The following is a 7,572-nucleotide window of genomic DNA, read 5'->3' on the forward strand; positions in this document are numbered from 1 at the left end:
GTGTGAATTCATTTCTTTTTTATTTATTTAATTTTTTTTTCCAGTGTCCAGAAGGTCACTTTGAGTTTGTGGACTGAAAGGGGAAAGGAGATCGAGCCCTTCTGTGCACATCACTGTGTTCACCTCATTTCGCCCTCTGTGCCCGATGATAAACATTTTTAAATAATGAAGGGCGTGCGTAGGGATGATCAGATTTGGGAAGTGATTTATGATGACGAGGGGGCAGAGGTGACGGCAGGGAGAGGGACGTCCTGTTTTGGCCAGACACTGGCTCTTAATCACTCCCTGTAGTCAGATAATGACATGCATTATTTAACATCAGGCCAATATAATCCCACTTTCACAGCGCTCATGTTTCAGCTCTCCTGCGGCGCATGTGGCGGTCAATCTGTGTCTCTGATCCCTGCCTTATTAAATCTGTCCCTACAGCTCGGATGGGATTTATTCTGACAAAGTGTGGTGCTGAAGGTTCTGCGACAAACTTTTCTGCTGAAATTGAGCTCCGGAAAGGTGTTTTGTCAATCAAGGTTATGCTGGCTATTCCCCCTCTGCTTCAGTGTGAGTTTCAGGCTTTGTCACTGATTTTAATGGTATGACTGGCATTTCAGTAACATTCTCTTGAACTTTTGGTGGCACGTGTTTGCTGGTTCATTGCTAATCTGTCTGCACACACAGTCCAGTGCATGAAATATATGTCTAACATTTGAAATGCTAAAATGTAGCTGTAGCAAGTGCACACTCACTAATTTAAGCATATAAAATTTAGATATTCAAAATATATTGCTCACTTATGTAGCTGCAATATAGTTATATTTTTTGTGATAAGTTTGCCGTGTAGCTACCTACTTATTCTAAAATGTAGCTTAAATACAAAGTTCTGTCATGAAACTCTAGATGGCGTAGGCCGATAGGTTCTAACTCAATCTGATATAATTACATCATCATTCACATGGTGCAGCTGATTCTTTCTGCATCAGCAACCAATGAACTCGCTGCTCAACATTCAAATACTTGGCTAGTGCTTGCTGTAGCAGTTGCAGCGCGTTTCAGAAACCCTCCACCTTCCCCAGCTCCACCTGTATAGATCTGCTACGGGGTAATTTCATGTATGTTATACACAGGGGTTATTTCATATTTGTTATATGTGCAGCAGCAGTATTTCCTACATGCTCACAGCACCATGTCTGTGGATGTATTTGTAGTAGCAAGTCTTTGTACTTGCTCTGCTGCAGAAGCAGCGTATAGCAGATCTATTCCGCCAAGACCAAACACATTAACACTGTCTTGAACTGTAGAACTGTAGTTTAACTAGTTTAAATTATGAGTAGTTTGGCAAGCTGTGCTTGTGATATTCTAGGACAGAAAACTAAATGTGTAAGTTCGGACACTATGTGCTCAAAAGTTGCAGTTTTACCTACAAGTACATTAGTGGAGGAGACACATCAGATGCATTCATTACCTTTAAATGGAAAATACTATCAACTAATAATATATTTATTATTCAGTACAATACAAGTATCATTAAAATTATTAAAATATTGCCTCATTAGCATATAGCATGCTAATCTAATTCCAAATTAGTCACTTAAGAGGTTAAATCTTAATCAGGATGCTACCTATGTAGACAGCAAGGCAGCTGACTAGAAGGAACAGCGCCTAAATATGACAAATAACCTCACTGACTGTCCAGTAGAGGATATGGAAATTTCTTAATGATACAAACATTTGTTATTAGAATTTTTCAGCATCCTCTGTATACTGGTAAATATCTTGCATATATATCTTGTTGCAGAATAGTATTAATTAGAATTTGTCAGGACCCAAATATATATTTCTGCTTCTAAGTAACCATTTTGGATTAATTCCAGAGTTTAATATCATGTGAGTATTTAGCAAGTTTGCGAGAATTTGTGCAGTAAACATTTGCTTATCTGCACAGGATCTTGCTAAGCATACAAGTATGAGCTGTTGAAGAACAATTCTGGCACACGAGTGACAACTGAAAGATTGCTGTAAATTGGTCGGTTATCACCCTGCTCATCCATTTCTCTTTCTTTTTCTTTTGCACCTTTGTTTATCCGTCCTAGATTGGTGGGTTGGTGGGTGTGGTTTTAGTGTCTCATCATTAGGAAGGTAATGCTATCTGTCCAGACCTGTCTGAGCAGCAGAGCTCTAATTAACTATAATGGAAATGTCAATCACAGTAGGAAGACAAGCTGTCCGCAGTTATCTATTCTCAATTGCACTGCAATACCAGCAAGCAATTCCATTCTAACAATTACAAGAATAGTTCACCCAAAATAAACATTCTGTCATTATTTACTCACCCTCATGTTGTTCCAAACCCATGTGACTCATGGAACACAAAAAGAGAAATTCTGAAGACTTTGCTGGTCTCTCTTTTCCATGCAGTTAGCTTCAAAAACAAATGTATTGTAAAAGTGGTCAACTTTAAGTCATAATGTAGCTTTAGGTGAAAAACAGACCAAAACTCACTGTCGTCAATCACTGAACTCTATTGCCCTCCATGCTCATGAGTGTACAAGACAGAAGTAAAAAGGTCCAATTAATTATTTTTAGATGGATCTTTTCAATTAATTTGTTTGTCTGGTTCACAAAACCAGACTCAATGACTCATTCACAAGTCGTACTGATTCGGTTCCCAAGTTCAATACACTGACTCTGATCCGGTTTCAGCAGGTAACAGCCTACTAGAGGGAAAGATTATTGGTGAATACAGATTCTATGTGTGTGTTCCACACAGGAAATAAAATCATATGGGTTTTGAAACAGTGTGTGGGTGAATAAATGATGACAAACTTTTCATTGCTGGGAGAACTATCCCTTTAATATAACTTTAAACTGTGCAGCACTAAGCCAAAAAATTAAATATTTTCATATCGTGTTTTAGGGCAATCAGACCAGAAAATGCATAGATTACTATCTCTAAATGGCCTTGATTGTGATATTTGCTATTCTGTGCGTTCACAATGAATCACTTGCCAAGGAATGTGCCTGAAAATAAGTGTGAGTAGTAACTATAAGGGGAGAGATTACAACCTGAAGTTACTGAATCTGAGATTGACTTACATATAATTGATCACATGCTTTGCAACACTGCTAATTAGGGTTGAGGTCAAATAACTGATTTTATCATGAAGGGCTAATTCGTTGCTAGTTATGTTGTACACAAATTAGTGCATGACAAAACAAATGACTCTCTTTAATGCATCTCCTTAATCTAAACTGCATGGCTAAAGTTACCTCCGAATCGTTCACAGATACACTTTGTAAACACAGAAACAATGCACAAATAATGAGTCAAAAATGCTTTATATTTACTTTCAACAATTATGAAGAGACCATACAAAAAGCTGCCTTTCCATGATATTCGACGAATGACCTGAAGTAATTTATCTCCAATGTTTCAGAGTAGTTCTGGAGCTGCATGGAGTTCTGGCCATGTGGACATGTGAAATTTTCGGATCCAATTTGAGCTTTGGATGTGTTGAAATAGTTGAAATTTTGATTGGGATGTGAGTTGAGCTTTGAATATTTCAATTTTGAGTTTGTGTGCAATTTGAGCTTCAGATGTGTATGCAACTGCTTGAACAGATGTGAATTATTCTAATCAAAACTATGAGCACGAAGAGAGAATTAACAATAGTTTTGCACTTAAATGTTAACATTTAAATGCTATTTATTTAAACTGGGTATTTATGAATAAGTCTTCACAAAATTGGAAGACTTATTACCCATAAGATGGGCGATGGGCGTGTGCAGTTTACATTGTAGAGCAAAACGTTGAAGTGTTGTCAAGTTATGTTCACCACAGACCTTATTTTACTCATAAATTGTATTAATCTTATTCAGCTTTTGTCTGGATATAACTATACATCCATTATTGATTATTACAACATGGTGAAGAAGTGAATGGTAACAGCTGCTTCACAATCAATTTGAAAGTTCTGTGCAACTGCCAATAGGAGGCGAAATATATATATATATATACACACATACTGGTGCTCATTGGTAAATTTGACTACAGTCAGTAACTAAGACGCAAGATGCCATTTTGCAAGAAACGAGAGGGAGTTTGCGGTGTGATATGAGAGACGTGATAGAGAAATGATGCCAATTTCAGTTACCGACTGAGTGGTTTAATATGTTGCCATGGATGACAGCGAATATTAGTAAATATCTAATTGCTGGATGCCACGATTGACCTTTCATAATAAAGTATTCCTGAGACCTATGTAATGGATCCAAACAGCTGAGTGGTTCGAAGTTTTGTAATACTTCTGCCTTTGCACTCATATTATCCCCCATATTTCTCTTTGCTCACAAAGACCTTTTAATCCAGCTGTGTTCTGTTTTATAGATTAATCCTGAGAGAGGCTCCGTAGACACATTTTAATAAAAGCGCTGGTGGATCTGTCAGTTTTCAGACGGAAGCTCAATTTTAGCAGGTAAGGAGTTAATATAATCTGTCCTCATAAAGGGCAATGTGTGAGATGTCTGCATAGTTATGTGTGCGTGTGTATCCACTGTCTATCACTGCGCATGTGTGTGCGTTTGCATTTCAATATGCCTCAGAGGTTGAGGTGAGGACAGGGAGAGGTACAGGAGGTGCTCTCTATAAAGGGCAGCCTGGCCTGTGCTTGGGGAATGGGAATGACATGCTCAGGAGAGTGTGTAATTAAAGGGGCTGCCTACTCAGCATCACACATAACATTACACTCAGCTCCTCACTTAACGATTACTCAGCAAACAAGTGTGCAAGTACCTGTCCATCTCTCACTGTTTTCTGCTCTTCTTACATGCACTGATCCAGGCTGCAGATCCCACCACAGCCACAGGCACTGCAGTTGACCTAAGTAAGCTTGGCTTGACTACAGGACAAGTGAGCACACTTGAGAGTGACCTCGATGCTGTTGACAGCAAGTGGAGAATACTTACTGTGACTTTCAACGTAGGTTCATGCTTCTACTTACATTTTTTTTAAACTCCAAAAACATACCTATAAATGCAGTTTCCAATTGAAATGAACACTAGGGCAAGTAAGGCTGAATATTAACTTAGGGTATAGTATTGAGCAAGGAAACACACAAAAATGTTATGACCTCAAATCACTTGTTTGTAAAATAATACATTTTGATGTTTATATCACATAACCAGCTCCATATGTATGGCTTTTCTGACTTGGTGAACTTGCTCGGTAGCTCACCTGGTAAAGTGTTGAACTTGCAATGCGGAGCAATCGGATAAGAGTCCTGTGAAACATAAATACCAATATAAATGGGGATGTAACAATTCACTCAACTCATGATGCGATACGATTTTCTCACGATTTGTTTTTTAACAAAATTAGATTTTTGTTATAATTATAAATTATAAATTAAAAGATGTCCTTTTATTATTGCTTGGACAAAATGCTGAACATTTATTTGTGAATCTGAAATATGTCAAATAACAAAACTAAATTGAATTTTTAAAACCAATTCCAAATCAAATAAATAAATAACAAATAAAACAAATCTCTTTATATAAACCAACTAAGGTTTTGCCTGTGCTCTTTTCATTCAGTTAGATGCAACCACTGTATTTTAAAGAGCAGGTCATATGATATTTTAATGTTTCCTAATATTGTGTTAAAGTCCCCTACAACAGGTTTAAATGCATCTAAGGTCAGAAAACATTGTAATTTTCTAAGAATATACATTTAATATTAGAATCATTTTTCAATGATTTCGAAACGATTCGTTCAAAGCCGTTCTGAGCGTGAGGTCTGTAAACCCCTCCCTTCCATAGGCCTAGTCTGCTCTGATTGGTCAGTTGGCCATGTCTGTTGTGATTGGTCTTTCCATATACAATGCGTGTCGGCAGGGCCGTTTCTAGGCATAGGCGAGCTAGGCGGTCGCCTAGGGCGCCACCAGCTGAAGGGGCGCCAATGAGCGCACGTACTGGCACTTTTAGCAGGGTTGTGATAAAGAGTGGCATGGTCACCCTGAAATATGACTGCCGCCCCCACTGGATCCCCCAACATTATTGGGCTAGAGTACTGTCAATCTGACGATGCCTGTATGCTATTGGATCAGAGTGTTGTCAATTGCTGCCTGATTGTTGCATGCAAAGTTTGCATTTGAAGCCCTGCGTGTCGGAAACGAAACGCCCATTTCCATTATTCATTTTTTTCTCCGGAGGGTTACTTGTAAACAAAGATGCTATAAGTTTACAAAAATGGCATCGATATTACCTATTCAAATCAAGCCCGAATCAGACGATGATACTCATGCAGTCGCTCAACCAGAAACTTCATCGCACGCTCGACTTCATCAGGACGTTTCTCAGCGGTAAGTTTAAACTTTGTATGTGGTACTTTACGTGATGTGACAGCAATTTTATTGCATTCATTGTTATTATTGACAAGCGTTTAGCAAACGACATAATGTAAACACACTAACTAGTGGAAGTGTTTGTGGGCGGGTCAGAGTGTTCATATTTCGTGGCCAGGTGGGGATTATGCAAATGTGTTACCTTGTGACGTATATAGGTAGCAGGCAGAAGATTCGAAAATATGATGACTCGTTAAGGCGGTTAGGCTTGTTGAACGTTTCATGACACATTTAAAATGAAATGTCCAGTGAATGGCTCTAAAAGCGTGTTATTATACGCATCACGTCAGTTCAGAAAGGAAATGCCTGATGAGTGGCACTAAAAGGTTAATTATCTATTGTGCTTGAAACTAATGTGCCACCTACACTAAACCTATTTAACAAATACAAATGTGAGATAAAAAACATTTGCTGAAGCAACTATTAGACTTTAGCTTGCTTCTACAAGTCTTTGAGCTCTTATATTTAAGGATGTAACACCGCGACCCGGTTGAAAATGGATACAAATATGTGACGATTCAAATCGGTTGAGATGTTAAACAAATCGCGATACAGCTGAGAGTAGGAGTTTATATGAATGTATCTCTGAGGGGAACTGTCTGTCTTTGTAAAAGTTTATATATTTTCTTTTCATCTTGACTCTGTATAATCAAAGACTATAGAATACCCAAGACGTGTCACTCGTATAGTTTTGAATGGGGGAAAATACAACGCTCAATATGGCCGCTCTATTGAACGAAGCCCCGCCTACTGAGTAAAAGAGCCAATTGCTAATCGGTAAAGTCAGCGTGTCACTGCAGCTGCCGTTAGAAGTTCCGATTGCTATAGAAACAGTCAGCGTTCCGAGACGTGCGCTCAGGACTGCGCATGTGCACTGGCTGGTATAGCCTGAAAAATAAGCTTTTTTATGGCCATTTGAGCAAAAGAAACAACATTTATGAGACTGTTGTTGTCAGATTTCATTGGTGATTTCAAATATGAAGTTTAATCGTAAACTTGGCGAACAGTTTTGGAGAATTCGATGTTTTCCCATTCAAAGAGATAGGAGCTGCACTTGCATGCCCGAGAGGCGTTTCAAAGATGGCTGCCGAGTGATATGACTTGAAGCATATATATATACACACTATTGTTCAAAAGTTTGGGGTCTGTAAGATTTTTTAATGTTTTTGAAAGAGTG

Source organism: Sinocyclocheilus anshuiensis, unplaced genomic scaffold (assembly GCF_001515605.1).
Source record: "Sinocyclocheilus anshuiensis isolate Anshui unplaced genomic scaffold, SAMN03320099.WGS_v1.1 scaffold962, whole genome shotgun sequence".
NCBI lineage: Eukaryota > Metazoa > Chordata > Actinopteri > Cypriniformes > Cyprinidae > Sinocyclocheilus > Sinocyclocheilus anshuiensis.